The 23,769-nt window shown below is 40.9% G+C and overlaps 1 long non-coding RNA gene across 1 annotated transcript in view; it reads left to right on the top strand.

Moving 5' to 3' along the window:
* Nucleotides 1-1,459: 1,459 nt before the first annotated feature.
* LOC311517154 overlaps nucleotides 1,460-23,769 on the top strand; it is a 95,087-nt gene continuing 72,777 nt past the window's right edge. The window contains exons 1-2 of the long non-coding RNA XR_014710617.1: nucleotides 1,460-1,506; nucleotides 20,231-20,282. This is a non-coding gene — a long non-coding RNA (uncharacterized lncRNA). The remainder of the gene's footprint in view (nucleotides 1,507-20,230; nucleotides 20,283-23,769) is intronic.

Genomic DNA, 23,769 nt, shown 5'->3' with positions numbered 1-23,769 from the left:
CGTTTTCTTCTTAGGGAAATACAAATGTGATACAACCAGGATAGACACAACTCTAAAGCAGCTCCTTCCCCAGGAGCATGTGGTGAATTCCTGGTACCTACTAGCTCTCCCCAGTGCAGGGTTTCCCTCTTATAGGAAATTTTCATCCTGCATGCCTTTCTGGGGTTTTCCATTTAAATTTAGAAGAGCCAAGCAGCTGTGGTGCTAAAACGACAATTTTGGAACTTGCATTGACTGGCTGCATCTTTGTCTCTTTTACTTGGAATCTGTTATGCTTTTCTTTTCTTATTACTGGGGAGATGGTGTATTCTGGGGAGGTGGTATATTTTAACTGATATTCCCTAAACATTCCTGGAGACATATTTAAAAAAAAGGAGTACTTGTGGCACCTTAGAGACTAACCAATTTATTTGAGCATGAGCTTTCGTGAGCTACAGCTCACTTCATCGGATGCATACCGTGGAAACTGCAGCAGACTTTATATACACACAGAGATCATGAAACAATACCTCCTCCCACCCACTGTCCTGCTGGTAATAGCTTATCTAAAGTGATCATCAAGTTGGGCTATTTTCAGCACAAATCCAGGTTTTCTCACCCTCCACCCCCCCCCACGCACAAACTCACTCTCCTGCTGGTAATAGCCCATCCAAAGTTTGGCAGGACAGTGGGGTGGGAGGAGGTATTGTTTCATGATCTCTGTGTGTATATAAAGTCTGCTGCAGTTTCCACGGTATGCATCCGATGAAGTGAGCTGTAGCTCACGAAAGCTCATGCTCAAATAAATTGGTTAGTCTCTAAGGTGCCACAAGTACTCCTTTTCTTTTTGCGAATACAGACTAACACGGCTGTTACTCTGAAACATATTTAAAAAAGATTTCATCACGATCTGCCATTCACCTTCACATGGTAACATGTTACAAAGGCAGTAGCAAGCCCCGTGTGACGCCAGTAGACACAGGACTGCTTGGGAAGGGGAGGGGGCTGCTGCTGCCTCAGGCACATTCGGGATAATTATCCCCATGGATAGCCCAGCTTTGGAAGTTTCAGGCTGCAAGAGCAGTGCTGGAGAATGACCACCTGAGAGCTTTCCCTGCTGTCAAGAAACAACCATATGCTGTCACACCACAAATATTGTTTAAATTAAACTTAAAACTTTCCCATTTTTTCCAGTTTTGGGGGGAATGACAGTACCCCAGTATGCCAATTTATTTTACCATTTAGTCCCACTTGTCTGTGAGTCTTTCCTTTGCCTATAATGGGCTTTGGGTCAGGTTACCAGGTAGGGCCATATAGGCTGTAACACACAAATGCTGATTCCTCTGTGAATGCCTTGATTATACCAAATCTCCTCAGGGTGGCACTTTTCTAGGATCTTTTCCCTAGAAAACCTTTTGAGGAGCTGCTGCTCCTTTACATGTGCAGAATGATACAAGCAACTGCTTCCCTTAAGCAGCCATTTTATAGCTGTGTTCTGCTGGGCTGTATCTCCTTCTCCTCGCAATGGTAAGTAATCTTAGCTCCTGTTTACTTACTCTTTAATATTTCTGAGGGTGGTAGAGTCTTACACAATTGAGAGTCATCCATGAATTTCTCTGAAGTGATGTTTACTCTCTCAAATCCTTCCAACTTAATCCTTTGTATTTGTAAGTAGTCAGGATGAGCTCCACCCTGACATCTGGTGGTGAGTTGTGGCAAGTTGTGGAAAAGAACTTCAGGGCTGATCTCATTTGCATAGGCACACCCACCCCACCTAGCATGAGCCCATAGCTGCCCAAATGGTCACTTTGGCTGCTGTGGGATCCCCAGTTTCTCTGTTATTGGGGCAGGAAGAATAAATTGTAATTATCCTGATTATGTGAATCAAGGACAGTGGAACTGTACTTGGCCTTTCGTTATGATGGAGGGACTCACCATCAACTACGGAGCACTCGCTAGGGAAGGGACATGGGTTCCTAAACTCAGTGAATAGAGAGAGGCTGGGGGCAGGTATGGGGTTTCTGGGGAGGGTTTTACATGCTAATTGCATTGTCTCCTTTTGTACTGTGGAATCTCAGAGCTAGTTTTGATTCTATTAGGAGTCTAGTTACAGGCTGCTGAGCTGAATTCACTTTGGGATAATGGTGCACCAGCACTGAGGGTCCCCTACTACAGGCTGAAATCACAAAAGAGCTAAACTTACTAAGAGCTGAAATCACTGAGTGTTTTGTTAAGTAGTGGGGGAGCCTGAAGATATATTGTGGAGCAGTTTGTGGGACAGCTGACAGAACAGAGTGGTTTGTGGGATGGCTGGAGCAGGTCATGGGGCATGGCTGGCAGAGAGGAGCGATTTGTGGGATGGCTGGTGGAGTGGAGCCCCATGGAGAGGTGGGGCAATGGACTTTGGACCACGTAAGGTGCCCCTTAACCCCCTCGCCCATCTCCACCCAGGTTGGGAGGTAAAACTCTGCAGATAAACTGTTGAGCTCTGGTGCTTCACTGACCAGGGACAGAGACTTTTGTGTTGTTGGACTTTGGGTGACTTTGGGTTGCTGGACTCAAGAACTAAAGGGAAAGGACACACCCCAAATTGCTTGGGGTGGTTTTTTTGCTCATGGGTTGTGTTATGAATCCTGTTGGTGGTGTTTCCCCAACATAATGCCACATTGTTTCTTTCTGTTATTAAAAGGCTTTTCCTACACTCAGACTCTGTGCTTGCAAGAGGGAAAGTATTGCCTCTTAGAGGCGCCCAGCGGGGATGGTATATATTTGTCCCAGGTCACTGGGTGGGGGCTTGAGCCGGTTTTGCATTGTGTATTGGAATGGAACCCCTAGATACTGAACCCGGCCCTTGTTGCTGCCAAGTCTGACGGGCAGAAGGGTTACATATTTATCATAACTATTTGTTTAAACCCTTCAGTGCACATAAAGCCAAACCAGTCTGAACAATCTGGAACCCAAAATTTATTATAGATCCATGCTGCTAACATCCATCCTTTAATTACATGCTATATAGTGACTTTTTAAGAGATTTTAAAAAAAATTTGGTACCTCAGCTCCTTTTGAGCCATCATTAATTTCATCCCCCCTTCATTTGTTAATTTATGCACATACTTTGTCTCTAATACTACTTTCCCCCTTGACAAACTTTTAAATATTCATCTTAACACCTATAGTTGAGCATCAGCTCATTTATGTTAGTGGTGAAAGATCAAGTTACAACACATAATCTGAAAAATTCTTTCATGATGAATTAGAAATATCTCCAAAAATATCCTGCCCAAAAATAATCTAGATCATGCAACCACTGTGTGTCCCTGTATATTGTAGAAACCACTTCAAGCCAGGGGGTGCTGCACCCCCAGCATCCCTGGTTCCAGCATTTATAACTTAGTTTTTTTAAAAAACTAAGTTATAAAACCATAGACTACAAAAAAGGTTCCAGAACCTTTTAAAAAAGGCTATGTATCTGATAGAAAATAGTTCTTAGACCAAGATTCCTGGGCAATGTTTGAAAGCCAAACATTGGAGCACTAGGATATTTACATTGAAATGAATTAAAAGTTGTAGAACTGATTTTTTGTCAGTGTCTACACTTAGATAAATGGAGAAAGTAAAGCACAGCCAGGCTGCAAGAGCAGTGCTGCAGAATAGAAAACTTGTAATCTTTTCCCTGCTGTGAAGAAACAAGCATGAGCTGCCACCACCACAAATATTGTTTAAATTACACTTAAAACTTTACATTTTTTTCCAACTCTCTAACTTTGCAGGGAATGGCAATACACAGTGTGGCCATTTATTCTACCGTTTTTAGTCCCACTTGTCTGTGGGAGTCTTTCCTTTGCCAACAGTGGGCTTTGGGTCAGGTCCATAGGCTGTGACACAGAAACACCAATTCCTCTGTGACTGCCTGGATTTTTAGCAAATCTCCCCAGAGTGGGGTTGCACTTTTTTAGGACCTCTTTCCCAGATACCTTTTGAGGAGCTGCTGCCCCTCAACTGCTGCCCTCAAGCAGCCATTTTTCAGCTTTCTCCTATATTTCCTCTTCCAGCTAGTAAATATTCTTATCTCCCATGGTACTTACTGTTTAACATCTCTTAGTGTGGCAGAGTATCACAAACTTGAGTACGATCAGTGAATTTCATGGAGGTGATGTTTACTCTACCAATCCTTATAGCAACACACTAGAAACCTCCTTCCAACTTAATCCTTTGTATTTATCATAACTATTTGTATAAAGCCTTCAGTGAACATAAACCTAAGCCAATTTGAACAATTTGTATGATTTGGCTGCCAAAAATTGTTTGTTATAGATCTATGCTGCTAACATCTGTCATTTAATTATACTCTAAATAGTGATTCTTCTAAAAAGTATAGACCGGGGTGGCCAACCTGTGGCTCCGGAGCCACATGCGACTCTTCAGAAGTTAATATGCGGCTCCTAGGGGCGGGGGGTTTGTATAATTTTTGGTGGTGCCCAGAACAGGTCCAAGTCCTGTCCCCCCGCCACGCCTGCCTTGTAAGCCAATTTCTATATTTTTTAAAATAATGTAAAAATGTGAGGGCTGTGGGATGGGGCTGGTGATGAGGGGTTTGGGGTGTGGGAGGGGCTCAGGGCTAGGGCTCAGGGGAATGAGGGCTCTGGCTGGGGATGAAGGGTTTGGGGTGTGGGAGGGGCTCAGGCAGAGGGTTGAGGTGCAGGGGTGAGGGCTGTGGGGTGTGGGTGGGGATGAGGGGTTTGTGGTGTGGGAGGGGCTCAGGGCTAGGGCAGAGGGTTGAGGTGAGGGATGGGGTTGTCCCTTGCCCAGCGTGGGGCAGGAGTGGTGACTGCAAGCGGGGGACCCCCTGTGCTGGTGGAGGGTCCTGCCGCAAAAGGGAAGGGTCCGAGGTGGAAGAGCAGGGTCAGGGCTGCCCCCACTCCACCCCTTCCCACCCCCGCCCCTGAGCCTGCCGTGCCCTCGCTCCTCCCTCCTCCTCCCCAGAGCCTCCTGCCTGCCACAAAATAGCTGATCTGGGAGGGAGAGGGAGGTGCTGATCAGTGGGGCTGCTGGTGCGCAGGAGGCACTGGGAGCAGGGAAACTGATGCGGGGGAACTGTTGACATATTACTGTGGCTCTTTGGCAATGTACATTGGTAAATTCTGGGTCCTTCTCAGGCTCAGGTTGGCCAACCCTGGTATAGACCATAGTGTTAATAAAGAAAATTGTTTAAATAAATAGATTGGGCTACTTTTGGGCTAGTTTTTAAGTGACTGTGGACTATTGACGCAGTAGCAAATAGCTCTGGGAATCATGGTTAAAGTTGCCCCCCCTCACCAAAATCTGAAATGGCATCCTGGCTAGCTGCCAAAGGAGGTGCCTAGCATTGGGACAGCAGGTAGTCTGAACAGCTAGTCCCCCACTCCAACCCCTTGCTAGTGCTGCCATGACTACCCTTTTTCTTTATAATGTGCTAGCTTGATCAGATCTAGGACAAGTATGTCTCCTTGCTCTGGGAATCAACCCCAAGCTCAAAGGGTAGACATAGCATTATGTTACTGTGAAAAAAAATTGAGGCAAGCAAATTTCTAGTGTTCTTGATTTTATGAAAAATATTTCCATTTGTAAAATCTATCTCACATTTCCATGTTCATATCACTTAACCATGCTAGCTCTGGAAGAGGCAGAGAGGTTTTTACATTTGAGAATACAGGAATCCACAGTTATTGTCTAAGGCTTGATTGCTTTCCTTTAGAAATGGAGTAAGGGATATAGAATGGCAAAGAGGAATAAGCAACATGAAAGGAGGAATAATAACCAACATGGTAAGTTTGTTAGCCATAATATATTTAATAGCTTTGATTCTAGTTAGGTTTAGTGGCAGTTGCATGGTTTTAAATCAAGCTTCTTGTTGTGTAACAAGCTCAAACCATGAATAGCATGCCACTGCTTCATCAACCACTTTCTCCATTTAGTGAAAGCCAGGATAAGCAAACTTTACAAAATATACTGCAGGTCTCAATTTTTAAAAAAAAGTTTACTTTGGAATATTCCACCTACTGTGCTAATAGGGATCTTATTTTCAATGCTGAATGGAACAATGGCATGCATTTTAATAACAAAATGCTATAACTCCTGATGGAAAATTTAAAGTGGTGTACCCCTATTTTAAGATACGAAGTGGGCTTTCATCCATATAGCACACTAGGGACAACTCCCATGAGCTCCTGGACGGTCAGAGGCAGGAACCATGCCCTGAATTCAGAGATGGTATAGTGTGCAAGGCAATGGAAACTTACAGTCTTCCCTGAGTAAGGGGCAATGTGTAGTTAAGCAAGGACCAAACTCTGATGTAGAGTCACAGTTTGATTTTTGGTTCCCCATTGCTTGATGGAGGATTGAGCTGTGCTAGCCCTTTTCCTGGTGCAACTTACTTTCCCCCTCACTATTAGTGCTAGCTTAGCTGTACTGACCAATGCATTTAGGGAGAAGTCAAAACTATGCAGGAGGGTGAGTATCAACCCTGTGGTGGTTGATCTCGCCCAACCCCCTGTGCTGCTATATGCAGGTAACAAACACAGAAGAGTAAGGGAGCTCCTTATTAGTGTCCTGCATGAATGTACAGCCAGGGTCATGATCTGGCTCTGGTGTGAGTCACACATGAAGAGCCTGAAAATGGGGTAAGGAGGAGTAAAGTAGGAAGTGAAGCTACTTTCACATTCTTACACCCTCCTCTTAGTTCCTTTTCTTACAGCACTCCTCTATTCTGTCACCTTGACATGAGAATAATCACATTTTAGGCTCCGTTAGCCTCAGTTGCACTCTCAGGTGGTTTGTAAGTGGCTGTGGGTAAGTGAGTGTGAGTCTAAGCCTAAGGGAAGAAAACAAAGTTATAATGTGTGGCACACGTAAGGGCTGGGGAAGTTGTAAATTACATCAGCTTTAGTGTTCCTTAGACTTGCATCTGAAACTAGCTCTGAGTCTTTATTCCCTCTGTATCATGCCACCCACACCATGTTTCTAGATGAAAATATAAAATAATAAACAATATGCTGGACTACTGTGGCAGTGAAGGGGTACCTGGTAAATTGGCTCATTCATAAGATTGCTGAACCAAAGGGACCAAATACAGCTTACAAAAGAAATGAGCCTCTCCTGTATGGAAAATAACCATAGAAATACTGCATTTAATTAGTATGTGGGAGCCTTTTATAACACATATGTTGAGAGGGAATGGAAGTTCTCGCTGCCCTGATTCAAGCATTTTTTCTGTTTCAACTTCTATAACTAACTGTGACTGAAATTATGTGTTTTATGAGCCCAAGTTTTGTTTTACAGGTTGTTACTATTGCTGTCTGTGGATGGGTATCTTTGATGGGGCAGGATGTGTTTTCTGGTTGGTTATAGTTTTACTTCTGTTTTGAGGTTCCTTTGCCATATTGCATTATTTATTCAAGAGAAAAATATTAAGATTTTCCCTGAAAGAGTTTTAAATAACTTTTTAAAAACAGAGTTGTTTTCTGTCATTCCTTTTATTTTTTTGGCATCATACTGTCCCTTGTAAGTACTTCATGCTATGGAGAGAGCTCAATGGCAAATTGCACTCTAATTCTGTATATACTCTTCCACTCAACCATCACGTTAGCAGTTTCACATTTATGTAATTTGAAGTTGTGTCTTAGGCTCAATTGTTGGCCTTTTCTTTTCTCTTGAGCCCACCTATCGCTGAAGGAAACCTTATCTGTTAGGATCAGGGCTTTCTTAAAGTGTCCAATCAGCTCTGTGGGAGTAGGCCAGTCCAATAGTGCTCTGGTATACATATATCAATAGAATGAGGGAGAAGGGTTAACGTAAGAGATGGAAAGCGTGAAAATGAGTGACAGGAGAATCAGAGGAGGGGTATTAGTTGATAGAGAAGGATGATGATTCGGGTCCCGATCTTGCATGGGTCCCGATCTTGTTTTTTCATGTGGGCAAACACCTGCCCTTGTGTGGAAACCCACTGACATCAAGAGGGCTCTGTGTGGATACAAGCACTTGCCCACGTAGAACAGCGGGTAGGATCTGGCACTCTGAAGGAAAGGAATAAGTAACTTGTGGAACTCCCTGCACGCAGATCATTTGATCATTAATTTAACATTACTAGAGTTAGGAATATGAAGGCATTTTTGTTATGTTTTCCTATATACACAGAGCAAAACACGTACTTTCAATTTCAAGTACTTACTTCAGAAATAAATAATATTCAGATAGGTATTATTGTGAAAAAAACAAGCTTTTATATAATGTTTTTCATCAGTAGCTCTCAAATGCTTGACAAAGGAAGTCAGTATTGCTAGCCACATTTCACAGATGGAGAAACTGAGGCACAGAGATGTGACGGGGCTTGTCAAAGATCACCCAGCAGGCTAGTGGTAGAGCCAGGAACAGAACCCAGGTCTTCAGGCTGTCTAGTGCTCTTTCCATTAGGAAACACTGCCTTAGTTTAAATGACAGATCTTACATATGTCAAAGCATAAACATTATTGCTCAGTGAGCTTAACTCAATCTTGCTCTTCATAACAGTAGGTTTTTTATATTAACTTGTATTTCAATACACTAATATTCAAACAAAAAGGCCCATGTGCCTATCTTAATTGAAGGTTGCACAAAAATCAATCACATTTTTCTTTTTCCTCTGCTAAGGAAATGAAATCCAAAAGCTATGTTAAAGACAAGCAGTGTTATATCTGATGTTTTGTACCCACAAAAGTCAGGAAATTCAATGCTATTCACTTTCACAGTAGCTATAACTTGGCCAATACTATACGTACACTTTATACTGAGGAATAAAAGTTATCACAACATGTAGTAATACAATATACTGTACATATTAATAAGAGAAGTGTTGAATTTATGTTCTCACAGCAACTCTGTTTCCTAACTCTTGTGCATTTAAAGTTTCAGCCATCATGTTACATTTATATAGGGGTTTGCATGTAACTGTGTTATATTTCTCCTAGCTGGAAAAACAAACAAACTAGTGCAGCACCATAACTCAGGAAAGGAGTGAAATTATTAGGTTACAAACATGTGCCTTTCATTGCCTTATGTATGTCTAAAGAGTGCAGTTAAGTAACCGCAGTGCATTTGGGACAGTAGAGAGGTACACAAGCAAACATTATGACAGCACCACCCTCTAAGAAGATTCAGATTTTGAGGAAGGTCAATGGCCTGTGTTATACATGAGGTCAGATGAGATTGTAACAATGGTCCCTTCTGTCCTTGCAATCCATGAATATGAATATGTGCTCGACAGCTAGTCATCTACCTCTCTAGCTATCCTCTGACCCTCATCAAAATAGTATCTGAACACCTCAAAACCATAATGGATTTTAACTAAAGATCCTAGGATGATTCGAAGAATGGAAAACCTGTCTTATGAAAGGAGACTCAAGGAGCTTAGCTTGTTTAGCCTAACCAAAAGAAGATTGAGGGGAGATATGATTGCTCTCTATAAATATATCAGAAGGATAAATACCGGAGAGGGAGAGGAATTATTTAAGCTCAGTACCAATGTGGACACAAGAACAAATGGATATAAACTGGTCATTGGGAAGTTTAGACTTGAAATTAGATGAAGGTTTCTAACCATCAGATGAGTGAAGTTCTGGAATAGCCTTCCAAGGGAAACAGTGGGGGCAAAAGACCTATCTGGCTTTAAGATTAAACTCGATAAGTTTATGGAGGAGATGGTATGATGGGATAACATGATTTTGGCAATTAATTGATCTTCAAATATTCATGGTAAATAGGCCCAATGGCCTGTGATGGGATGTTAGATGGGGTGGGATCTGAGTTACTACAGAGAATTCTTTCCTGGGTATCTGGCTGGTGAATCTTGCCCATATGCTCAAGGTTCAGCTGTTAGCCATATTTGGGGTCGGGAAGCAATTTTCCTCCAGGGCAGATTGGAAGAGGCCCTGCAGGTTTTTCGCCTTCCTCTGTAGCATGGGGCATGGGTCACTTGCTGGAGGATTCTCTGGTCCTTGAAGTCTTTAAGCCATGATTTGAGGACTTCAATAGCTCAGACATAGGTGAGAGGTTTATCGCAGGAGTGGGTGGGTGAGATTCTGTGGCCTGCATTATGCAGGAGGTCAGACTAGATGATCATAATGGTCCCTTCTGACCTTAATATCTATGAATCCCTGTGCAGTAGGGAAGTTATCCTTATTTACAAATGTGGATCTGAGGCACTGTGTAGCTTGTGATTTGCTTAAGGTCACAAAACATCTGTAGTTGAAGCAGGAACTGAACGCAAGTCTCTTAAATCCCATCTGAGGTTTCTATCCACTAATTACCTCTTCTACCACTGAAAACATAGTGTGTGTGTGTGTGTGGGGGGGGGGTGGGCAAGACCATAGTTCACCTAACTAGTGCTCCTAGTTTCGAGCCATCCTTACAATTAGGGGATCAGAGGGTCACAGTTGTGACCAGCCTATAGGGGGGAGGCAAAAGTAGGTGTGTGGATATTCGTTGTATGCTCCCACTTCCCCTTTTGGACTTGTGCAGGGACCAGCCATGATCTAGCCTCAATTCAGATCAAAACAGGGACTTGATTCTACACTATCCTGTTAGTATTTGCAGACTCACCTTAGCTTTTCTTGCACACAATTCAAAGCTTAACTGATCTAGGTTATGAATTATCCAACAGCTTTCTATTAGCCTAGGCCAACAGAAGGAAGAGAGGAACCAAAATCTCAATTACACATACAAGTATGTTGACAATTAGTGAGGCCATAATAATAATTTAACAGTTTTTCAAGAAAATGAACCCTAGTGCTTTGAGAGCAGGGAGATTTATATTTGAGGTTATAGAACTACAGGGATGGGAAGGAACAAGTGTAAATCAATAATCAGCCATCTATTGATGGCAGAAAAGAAACAAGAAACAAAAAACAAACCAAAAGTAACCTGGAAGATAACTGACTTTTTAAACAAAGGAAATGCAGTAGAACTAATCTACATGCATTTCAGTAAAGCATTTGATACAGGTACACATGGGAAATTATTAGTTAAATTGGAGAAGATGAGGATTAATATGAGAATTGAAAGGTGGATAGGAGAGACTACAACAGGTCATACTGAAAGGTGAACGGTCAGGCTGGAGGGAGGTTACTAGTGGAGTTCCTCAGGAATTGATCTTGGGACCAATTAACATTTTTATTACTGACCTTGGCACAAAAAGTGGGAGTGTGCTAATAAAATTTGAGGATGACACAAAGTTGGGAGGTATTGCCAATATGGAGGAGGACCAGAATATCACACAAAATGATCTGGATGACCTTGTAAACTGGAGTAATAGAAATGGGATGAAATTTAATAGTGCAAAGTGCAAGGTCATGCATGAATTTGGGACTAACAACAAGAATGTTTGCTATAAGTTAGGGACATATCAGTTGGAAGTGATGGAGAAAGAGAAAGATCTGAGTGTATTGGTTGATCCCAGGATGACTATGAACCACCAATGTGATGTGGCTATGAAAAAGGCTATTGCAGTCCTAGGATGCATCAGGCAAGGTATTTCCAATAGAGACAGGGAAGTGTTAATACCATTATACAAGACACTGGTGAGACCTTATCTGGAATACTGTGTGCAGTTCTCGCCTTGTGTGTAAGAAAGATGAATTCAAACTGGAACAGCTGCAGAGAAGGGCTACTAGGATGATCCAAGGAATGGAAAGCTTACCTTAGGAGAGGAAACTCAAAAGCTTGGCCTATTCAGCCTAGCCAAACATAGGTGCTGAGTTTTATTTTCCCCAGGGGTGCTCACCCCTGCTCCACCCTGGGGCCCCACCCTCAATCTGTCTCTTCCTGCCCTGCTCCAACCCCCTCCCACATGGCCCTGCCCACTCACCACTCCCTGCTTTCTGCCCTCCCCCAAGCACTTCCCCCAGCCACCGAACTGCTGTGGCTGGTGGGTGCTGAGCACTCACAATTTTTTTTCCGTGGGAGTTCTATCCCCAGAGCACCCTTGGAGTTGGCACCTATGTAACCAAAAGAAGGCTGAGGGGTGATATGATTCCTCTCTAAAAAGACATCAGAGAGATAAATACCAGGGAGGGAGAGGAGTTATTTAAATTAAGTGCCAAAGCGAACACAAAATGTGGATATAAATTGGCCATCAACAAGTTTAGGCTTGAAATTAGACAAAAGTTTCTAACCATTAGAGGAGTTAAGTTCTGGAGCAGACTTCCAAGGTGAGTTGTGGGAGCAAAAAACCTAACTGGCTTCAAGACTGAGCTTGATAAGTTTATGGAGAGGATCATATGATGAGACTGCCTACAATGGCATGTAGTTGATCTGTGGCTGCGAGCAGCAAACATCTCTAATGGCTGGTGATGGGACACTAGATGGAGAGGGCTCTGAGTTACTACAGATGATTCTTTCCCAGGTGTCGGGCTGGTCAGTGCTGCCCACATGCTCAGGGTCTAACTGATTGCCATATTTGGGGTTGGGAAGGAATTTTCCCCCATGTCAGATTGGCAGAGACCCTGGGGTTTTTTTGCCCTCCTCTGTAGCATGGGCCATGGGTCACTTTCAAATTTAAACTAATGTTAAATGGATTCTCTGTAGCTTGAAGTCTTTAAATCAGATAGAGGAAGGGTCAGTGAGTCTCTGTGGCCTACACTGTGCAGGAGGTCAGACTAGATGATCATTATGGTCTCCTCTGATCTTAAAGTCTCTGAGTGTGCCTTAGGATCCAATCCTGCAGCCTATATTAAGGAAAGACTTCCCAATGCCAATGAAAGCTTTCCAGAGTCAGGACTGGTCCTTAGAGAATGTATAGCATTTTACATAAAATTCTGTCTTGTTTCATTAGTGGGTTTTTTGTGGGTGCGGGGTGGGGTAAGGGGGGGGGCAAAGGGGAAGCCTCCAGCTGGCTCCTCCACAAGTCTCTTTGAAGATCTCCTGAGTTTGGGTTGTCAAATCCCTGCATGTGAGAGCCATGATGGTTAACTCACACTTACAATGGAAGAATTTGAAAGAAACTTTGAGATCCCTCCCTCAGAGGAGAGGTTTGACAATATTACTGGTCTAGCAGATGGGGGAAGCAGTAGACATAACATATCTTAATTTTATTAAAGCTTTTGAAGTCCCACATGACATTCTCATAAGCAAACTAGGGAAATACAGTCTGAATGATTTTACTACAAGGTGGGTGCACAACTGGTTGAAAGACCATACTCAGAGTGGTTATCAATGGTTTGTTGTCAAACTGGGAGAGCGTATCTTGTGGGCTTCCACAGGAGTCACTCCTGGTCTGGTACTATTCAGTATTTTTCTTTAAATGTACTAATTAAACAGATAATGGAGTGGAGAGTATGTATATAAAATTTGCAGATGACTCCAGGCTGGGAGGGGTTGCAAGCACTTTGGACGACAGGATTAGAATTCAAAATGACCTTGATGAATTGGAGAATTAGTCTGAATTCAACAAGATGAAATTAAAATAAAGACAAATGCAAAATCCTTCACTTATGAAGGAAAATGCACAGCTACAAAATGGAGAATAACTGGCATGGCAGTAGCACTGCTGAAAAGGATCTGGGGGCTATAGTGGATCACAAATTGAACATGAGTAAGGCTATGATTTTGCCATGAATATTTTTATTAAAAATTACAGACAGGATGCGGGCAACAAGCAATAAATCATGGATCTATTGAAGCCAAAGGCCGAGCCCTGCTGCCTGGGACTGAAGCCCAAGCCCAAGCACTGCTACCCAAGGCTAAATTATTGGAATTTTCAAGAAGTCACAGAAGTCTCGTAAAATCACAGCTCCCATGACCTCCGTGACAGATTCGTAGACTTAAATATGAGTCAACAATGTGATACAGTTGCAAAAATTGCATTGTGAGGATTACTAACAAGTATGTTGTATGTAAGACACAGGAGATAACTGTCCTGCTCTACTCAACACTGGTGTGTTCTGTGTCCAATTGTGGAATCCACACTCCAGGAAAGATGTGGACAAATTGGAAGAGTCCAGAGGAGAGCTTCCAAGGGAGGCTGTGAAATCCCAATCATTGGAGGTTTTTAAGAACAGGTTAGACAAATGCCCTTCAGGGATGGTCCAGGCTCACTTGGTCCTGCCTCAGCTCCAGGGGCTGGACTTGATGACATCTCAACCCACCTTACATTTCTGATGCATTTCCCCCTTCTCTGAGTTTCTCTCTGAACATAGCCAAAGTCTGGACCTTTCTCCCATGAAACATCATTTTCTACTGGAAGATGGAGGAGCTGTCTCTTCATTACCTTAACTTCAGCTAGCAACAGCAACTGCTTTTGGAGAAGCTCATACAAATATACCGCAGTTTGCATCAGCTAATGGTGGTAGAGAAAAACACTGAGATGACTATAAGAATGCTCCGAAGAACTGAGGGCCTCAGGGAAGTTCCATTAAAGACAGTGAAGAGACTCCCATTGCAATCAGTGGAGTTCAATTAGACCCTAATGTGTTGTGTTAACAAACTGGGCTTTGTCCTCTGCAAGCTACCATGACACACGCCCATGTTCTATAGGCAGAAACCCACCATTACCTGAAGATAGTGGAAGCACTCCTTGCTGGATCAAAAGATTCTTCTAAGGAAGATGAATGCTAACCATTAATACCAAATTCAGAATTATACAGTAGATAGTCAAATGGATGGTAAAATTTACATTATTTTGAAACAAAGTTTTAATCTTTTAACATACCTACTGTGACCTACTGAGGAAAGAGTTGTCACATTATAATAGTGTGAAGATCATATTGATACTCCACATTTCCTATGACTAGAGTTATCTGAATCTCCCACAGATAGTCTGACATTTCCAGATGCACAGTCATCTGTACAGAAAGGCTGTTTTGTTAGAGAGCAGAAGAGAGTCTTTCACTGACTGCTTTTGAGTTTTACGTTTATAGCTATTGAACAAGACAGCATCAAATATCTTTTCTGATCTTAGTTACAGTACTACAGTGAGATGTATGTGGGTCATTTCAGCTTTGATATCCTGTATAAAGTCCCACCATGTGTTCATTAGCCCTCACGACCTTCTACTCAATCATTACTCTGGGACAAGAAATATAAAATGAAGAGACAAAACTTCATGCTGTTTTTCAGCAGTTTTAAATTTAGTTTTAGAAGTTTGTACTAGAGCCAGACATTTCACATATTTTAAAAAGGCAAGGATTTAAACTGACCTGTAGGGGTTGGCTTCATGTGTGATTAGGTGACTTGTACTCTGGGCAGTGTTGAATTCAAAAGACTATTTCTTGCTTATGCAAACAAATGGCTTTCTGCACATATAGTAGTTCACATTGTTGATGAGGACTTGCTGTTTAATTAAATATCTAATCAAAAATAGTTTTGTTTTGGTGCATTGCCACATGCATTGGAACAATAAATCTGCAAAGATTGCAAAGTTTTGGCCAAACAAAAATGACCTACCTTAGGACTTCAGGTTTGACTGAAAAACAAAACTAAAGAATCCAATGTGAAATGATGATAATACAACTTCCAAGGAATAACTGAGCTTAATAAAACTGCTCTTTCTTTATCATTCTTAAATAATTATAGCCACTGGTCCAGGATCTCCCTCTTGCTTACACTTGTGTAATTCGTTGGCCAGTTGTGCACTTCTGAGATCAGACCTTTGAGTATCAGAATTATGACAAAGTGAGAATACCCATTAAATATATATATATCCCTAGAGTTGTTGCTCCCCCAATGAACTTCGCTTTCAATAAGTATATTGTAGCATGTTATTTTCTCCCGGATTCCTCCTGTTCTTATAATAATACGATGCTTCTTTTTTGACATGTCAGCTTTTGTTCTTATTTGGGACCACTCATTTTTGAATTATTGATTGGTTATTTTTCATGATCGGTTTGATTGTGTTCTTCACATACTCATCACTTTGGGTCAAGCATAATCAGTGCTTTGGATCAAAGGCATTACAGGCTGAATCCTGATATACTCACTCAGGGTGAAATCCTGGGCTCATTGAAATCAATGGTAATATTTCTTAGCCCTTTCTCAAACAAAATGCTCATTAAAGTGAAAAGGAGTTTTTTCTTGTGTCTGACTATTACATAAATAAGTGAAAAGGAGTTTTTTCTTGTGTCTGACTATTACATAAATAACATAATATTTAAGTCCTTAATAATATTTACCTACCTCAGAGGGGGAACTGTCTATAGATGAGATTTTGTGCAGCTGACAGGGAGAGGGCTTTACACCCCTTTCTCCCCAGAACACTGGAAGCAAGTATGGATGACAGTGAGACACAGCAGCCTATTCCCTCCAGTGGGAGGGCTGCCATGCCCATAGAGAAGTTATCTCTAGGAAGGGTGGTAGAAACAGGGTGCCTGGCACAGCTGTGTGAAGGAATGAGTATCCGAGATTGCTGAACTGGAGAACTAGCAGGACTGGGAAAGAGGTTGCCTTGGGCAATTGTTAGGTGAGTGTGGGTGATGAGTGAGTGCCTTGAGCAGGGAAATTAGAAGTGTTTTGGGTGAAGCACCACATGCATAGCCCAGGACAAATCATGTTCAGCACCATTTCAAAACCGATAGTCTATAAAACTGTAGTGACACAGGCTCCTGGAACTAAAACGAGAAAAGCATCCATTACTTAAATAAAAATCTGAGAGGAAACAAGCACTTTTTCTGAAACCATCATTGAATGCATTTTGGCCTTGCCCGGATTTCCAACTATGCAGTGCTCAGCATTGGTTGAACTGCACTGATTGCTCCTAGCTGTTCTGTGCAATATGTACATTTTCTAGAGAGACAAGGTGGGTGAGCTAATATCTTTTATTGGATCAACTTCTGTTGGTGAGAGAGAGAGAGAAGCTTTTGAGCTACACAGAGCTTGTTATATTTGCAATACCAAAGAAAAGCTTCCTGCTGTATGTCTCCAATGGCAGAGCTGAAAGTGCAGTGGCCATCTTTACTGAGAATAAGAGAAACTAACAGGAAATATGAGGCAGCCATCTTTGTAGATAATAGTGCATATACTAAAGTTACTGGAAACAGTTAAAGGAGAATAGATCATAAAATCTGCTGGAATAAAGGTACATAGAGAAAGAGAGGGGGGGAAAAAGCAGCCATAACTTAGATAAAAAGCTGAAAGAAAAGAATGTACAGGAACAGCTAGTAAAAAAAAATACAATAATTTAAAAAGACAAAGCGAAAAAAGAGCACACATGTGCAAGTGCAAAGGGTGTTTGCATTACACGTATGCCCAGTGAGGGAGTATCCATGAGGATGGATAAGGTGTTTAATAGGGGCAAAAATGGTCAAGGAGAGTCAGAAATCTTTTGGCTGTATTTGAAACTGGAAACTTAAAATGACAAGTTGCTGTTCAGCTACACTATGTGGGTGAGGAAGTAAATTATGCTTCTGATTCACTGCTTCTGCCCCCTAAAAATAACCCAGCAGAGACGTAGATCCATTTGAAAAATCCCTTTTTGTTCTGACTTTTTTTGTTTTTAAAAAATGTGATAAATGAAACGTTTGTCTTCAGAAAACTGGTGCAGGAAGTAGCTGAAACACTGACCAGCTGTAATGCAAGATTATCCCAGCTGGCACTCAGATCTGAGTTGGATGACTTGGATCATAAAATCAACCTGAAAATTGTGCAATATTGTACAAAATGTGATGCTGGGAGGAGGTAGCTAACAGCCAAAGTGAGGAAGCTGGAACACATGCTGCAAAAGCAGAGTCAAGACTTCAAGCAGTTGAGACTGAAAAGGAATGACTGAAAGAAGTTTAAAAAAGGCACAGGAACGAACTGATGGATTTACAGAAGGAAGGAGTAAAAATGGTGAAACTCAAATAGCAAGTGGAATTTTGGTGGCAAACACAGGCAAAGAAGAAATTAAACTTGTCAGAGGAACTCCGGATGCATTTTGACAGTATAACAAAGGAGAAAAGACCAATATATCTTGCCTTCTAGATATTTTAATATAGATACACCAAAATTCCAGGGACAGTGCTGATATTAAAAATGTTCTCAAGTCGTAGCAGTCCATTAGAAACTTTCAAAAAGCAGGCTTCCTTAACTTCATTTAAGATAAAAGAGGATATGTAATTGCAGTAAGAAGACGACCAGTGAGGAAGGTTTACAAGACTGTAAAACCTGATGATGATTATTTTTTTTATGACGATGAGACTGGAGTGGTTTGTTTGTTAGCCTTTGATGGACTTGTAAAGCGTTCCAGGAGGAATGTACTGATATGTCCATGTAAGGCTATCTGAACATTGTAACCTGAGAACCCCAGAACTATGGAAAATGATTCTAGAAAACAGCTGTTGGAATGTGGAGCAAATTGCTGGAATTCTGCTAATAAAAAAAACATATGTTATCTCCGTGTGAATGTGTATACTTGGATTTATTTCCACAAGCAAATCTGCCCAGATGTTTTTGAATTACAGGGCAGTGAAAATGTAACCTATTGCTGACTTCTGCAAATAGGTCTAACTTTTTTGGGGGAGGTTCTATACCTTAAAAGATAGGTTAGTTTTCTGAGTTAAGTCTTCTCAAGTACATATAAACTTTCCTAATAAATAAATAAATAAAATAAAAATAGCATGTAGGCTTGTTTTGAACAAAACCATAGTATTATTATTTCATTATTAAGTGCTGACAATATGCTTGTGCCTGCACAAAGCATGAAATGAGCACAGTCCCTGTCTCAAAAAACATAGTCTGCTGACTGCCCTAAAAATTAGAAGGTATTTAAAGATTTTCTTGTGAAATCACTTGCTCAATATGAGCAGCTCTGGCGGGGAAAGATTTCACTAAAAACTAGCCAGTGGGGTGGGTCAGTGTTTGGGTGTCCAACTTTTGACTTCTATGGCCTAATTTTCAGAGGTGCAGAGCATTTACCATTCCAGTGAAATCAAGGCCACGTGTGGATACTTAGGGAATCAGGCTTTGGGCACCCAAAAAATAAAATAGACTTAAAGGCCAATTTTGAAAACTTGCACCTGACCCCTTTTGCCCCCTTCAGTCCTAATCTTAGTACACTCTTTTTTTTTTTTTGGCGGGGCGGGGAGTTGCTAGCTCATTTTCTTGCAAAGTTAGCCTTTAAAATGTAGGGTTTGGTAGCAAGAACTGTGTCTATAATGCCCTGCTGGGGTATTGATTCAGTACTGGCTCAAAAGAAAGGTGCCACCTACTGAATCACCATCAGCACCTGTATTTTCCTTGGAGATCTTCAGTCCAAACATAAGAACCATCCTATTCAGCTTTTGAGAATGGATGCAACCTGAGCTCAAAGTGGTATGGCTGAAGGCCAAATTCAAACAAACATATAAAACCTATAGAATGATGGGGCTGGTCAAGACCATGAGAGGTGTCTAGTTCAGACCCTATGCTGAGGTGGGACTAAGTAAACCTAGACCATCCCTGATAAGTGTTTGTCTAGCCTGTTCTTAAAAACTTCCAGTGATGGTGGATTCCACAGCCTCCCCTGGAAGCCTAATTCCAGAGCTAAACTATCCTTAGTTAGAAAGAGTTTTCTGATATCAAACCAAGCCAATTACTTCTTCTACTTTCAGTGGACATGGAGAACAATTGACTACAGTCCTCTTTATAACAGCTATTAACATATTTAAAGAGTGTTATGAGATTGCCTCCTCAGTCTTCTTGGCATGTTTAGTCTTGAGAAGTTTTTTTTAAACATTTCCACATAGGTCAGGTTTTCTAAATCTTTTATCATTTTTGTCGCTCTCCTCTGGGCGCTCTCCAATTTGTCCACATCTTCTTCAAGTGTGGCATCCACAACTGGACACAGTACTCTAGCTGAAACCTCACCAGTGCTGAATAAAGTGTATCTTACAGAGGATGCTTCTGTTAATACACCCCAGCATGATATTGGCCTTTTCAGCAACTGCATCACATTGTTGACTCATGTTCAATTTGTGATCTACTATGGCTCCTAGATTCTTTTCAGGACTACTACTTCCTAGCCAGTTATTCCCCATTTTTTAGTTATACATTTGATTTTTCCTTCCTAAATATAGTACTTTACACTTGTCTTGATTGAATTTCATCTTGTTGATTCCAGACCAATTCTCCAATTTGTCAAGGTCATTTTGAATTCTATTCCTGCTTTCCAAAGTGCTTGACACTCCTTCCACCATGATGTCATCTGCAAATTTTGTAAGCATATGCTACACTGCATTCTCAAAGTAACTAATGAAAATATCAAATGGTATATTAATAACATTTTCCTTTTCAGACAGAAATAGCTCCACGGTAGACACAACTGTCATGGTTCACTTTTCTAAAAGGTAAGAATGGCTATTCTTGTTGAACTTTTTGCTATGAGTGAAGCCATTGCCTTCATTATGAATGATATCACCAAAATTAACTATCTATGTGTTGATAAATCTAGACACTGTGGCAACTGGCTAAAGCACTGAACTGGGTCTTAGGACTGGGATTCTGCCACTGGCCTGCAGGCTGGCCTGCAGCCTGACCTTCCTCTCTCTGTATCTCAGTTTCCCCATCTGCAAGTTGGGGGTAATGATACTGACCTCCTTTTCTAAAGCACTTTGAGATCCTCTGATGAAAAGCTCTAGGTGTTATCTATTGGTTTTACACTGCCACCCATCACTGTAATATGTGAGTGCCCTCCACATAAAATCAATAGGATCTGAACACTTCTCTCTTTGTAGTATTAATTGACACCGATACACTTACCACTGGTGCACATGTTAAATAACTACTTGAAGTACATCAGTTGTCCATATTATTTTCCCTGTGCTGCTTTAGACAGCATTTAGCCTTTTTAGTTTTTCCATCATTTTTCCTCCATATGCCAGTGTCAGCAGGAACACTGAACCTCGCTTGGCTGATCAACTTGTTTATTTTACTTGCTTCCAAATAGATTTTTTTAAAAAATAGAAAATTAACAAGAAGTGAAGGAAAATAGGGTAGAAGTTACTTTTTTCCAGTAATAGCCTACAGTAGGTGTAGTAACTGCGGCATAAATTGCCATTTTTCCTTCACTGGAAACAGTTCCAGTCTGTCAATGTATATTTTTGGGTCTACTCTAAATAGTTACAACCGTTATTCTTTACAGTAGCATAAGAAACTGTAACTTCTGTGCTGTAACTGAATGCACAAAGCAATCTATAGAACCAGGAAAACATTCAGAACATCCTCCCTGTTCTTTCTTGCTTGTTTGTTTCCCAAACCTTTTATTCCTAAATATATTGTATCTAGAACTTCAAAAGCAATGGATCTGCATACAGAACAGCTTCTGAGAATGCCACAATGCTAGCTTCTGTTCTAAGCCCCATCCTACTATAAGATAAGTGCTTAAAATTAAGCATGTGAGTATGAGACCGCAGATCTGGAAAACTGCAGGTTGCCCAGGTTAAGATAGGAAGAGTGAGGGGGCCAATAGTTAGGTTAAAGTATTCCTTAATTTTCCCCTTGATCATGAGGATTTAGAGAGAGGGTCCAACCGAAGCCCCCAGTCTAAATTGCCCAAACTTAGGAAAATGTTGGATCTTGATCTGGCCCCCATCTGTAATTGGGTCAAGTCAAAACCCATTGATGTGACCACCAGTCCTGCTTCTATCCCAAACTCTGTGATGGAAAAGTTTGAACCTATCTGTAATCAAAACAATTCATTTGCCATATTCTTGTAACAGGACATCTCCTGTTTGCATAAAGAACTTAACCCAGGAGATGGTCATCTAAGAAAGAAAGAACAGTAACATTGAGGGTTTAGTTTTAAACCATTGAAGTCAGTTGTTGTTTTTTCCAAAGACTTCCATGGGAGGAGGATAAGGCTCTCAATTCAGAAATTTCTTACGGGAGTCAGTTAAGTCTGCAGATTTTCCAATTTGTCCTTAGGATTTGTACTAAAAGAACTAAGAATGGGATGCAGGAATTGAATTCCCTGCCAAATCCCCATTGTATCACTATAATGTGCAATGTTATGTTAGCCTTACAATACTCTGCATTTGATTGACCTTTCCACTCAAAACTGCAGTACAGTGTCAAGAACTTGTAACACAGAGGTGGAGAAACACCAGCCAATGCAAACACTAACTATGAAAAGGAGAAAGATTGCATTGTGCACTCTGTCAACTTAATATGTATCCAAAACCTGATTTCATTCTTGTGAAAAAAGTTGCCAATACAGAAAAGGCTGGAAAATGTATCCATTCTCATGGCAACCTTTGCATCCAGGATGGGGCTTTCTCTTTTACTTCCCTTCTTCTTCCTGCTTCTCAAACAGACTGTTTATTAATATATGTGAGAGTTGGACAAGCATCTTTTTTTGTTCCTATAAAAAACTGCCAGGCTTGTGATTCTCTCCTGGGGTTCATAGTCTGAGTGCCAGCAGAATCAGAACATCATTCCAAGAAGAATTTCTCACCTCAGTACTGCTGGCATGGGGGCTTTCTTCTTAATGAGGAAATCATTTACCTCCAAAATGATACCTTGTTTGCCTAGCTTCTAGAGTTCTTTAACTGAAGAAACAGAGACTGGAGAGTATTTTGGCTTGTTGTTCGAGCTCTGCAATAGAAAAGCCTACAACAAACCTATTCTACCTCTCTCAGAAGATCAAAAGAAAAAGACTCCGGTTTTGGGATTCTTAGGACTACTTCATCCTCGGGAAAGCATAAAGTAGATAAAGGAAACTGAGTCTTTAACAGTTTAAAAGCATGTTGCTTTTGTTGCTAACATCGTAGTACATCAGAAGTTGGCAAATGTACCACATTTTGAGCTTGATTCTCCTCTTATTTACACCAGTTCTACACTGATACCTCCATTGACTGCTCCTATTCAGCCTGGTATAAGTCAGAAGAGCATCAGGCCCTTAGATTTGAAAAAAGTCTTAGCATATAATCTTTTTCCATATATGATCATGTTTCTTTTTAATATTTTAAATTTATTTGCAGCTGTTTTTTCAAAGTTAACTTTTGTTATCTCTTGTTTGTGCAGTGTTAAAATATAGCTCAAAAGGCTTGCTTTTCAGTTTCAAAGTTTAAAAAGAAAAGCTGATTCAGAAATATTTCCACATATAAGGAACTATATCAAGCTGCCAGTTGCCTTTCAGTTTTCCCATCATGCTTACAAGAAATGTTCTAAAAGGAATGACTTTTCCTAGAATGGAAGAGATTTTGAACTAAGATTGTGATTTTTTTTCAAATCGTGATAAATTAATATGTCTCTTGAAAAATGTTCTGCTTTAAAAATTCCAATAACTTAAACTGGAGTGAGAGAGGTTTTAGGAGTTTTCTCTCAGTTCTTTGAGGGCGGAGGTGGTTGTTTTCTTATGAAGATATATTACAATATCTTAACTGTGAGAGATTAAATTCATCCTTGGGCAGAGGGCCAGCAAGTAAATCCCACTTATACCCTATTTTAAGTGAGATTTAAGAGGTACATGCCAGTAGACTTGAGTTGCCATCCTAGATTTGAACATTGATTTAAAGTAATTATGCCTGAAGGCGAGGGGAAAGAAATGGAGTAACCTCATGTTTTACCATTATTTACTAATTACTATTAACTATTTAATCTATTTTATAAAAAAAAGAATTTTTAAAGGGGCCACATTCTACTAAAATCAAACTTAATTCACTTAGAGCCTGATTCGAGGCCCATTGGAGTCAATAGAGAGACTCCAGGTGACTCTGATGGGCTTTGGATCAGCCCATAGAGTCCATTTTAGAAACTCTTCTAATTTAGACACAGCTAATAAATGAGGAAAAGTAAATCAAGAAATACAAACACTCTTTCATACCAGTGTGAGAT

Source organism: Lepidochelys olivacea (assembly GCF_965140295.1).
Source record: "Lepidochelys olivacea isolate rLepOli2 genome assembly, chromosome: 2".
Classification (NCBI taxonomy): domain Eukaryota; kingdom Metazoa; phylum Chordata; order Testudines; family Cheloniidae; genus Lepidochelys; species Lepidochelys olivacea.
The sequence above is the reverse complement of the archived record's forward strand: the minus strand, read 5'-3'. Positions and strand labels throughout refer to the sequence as shown.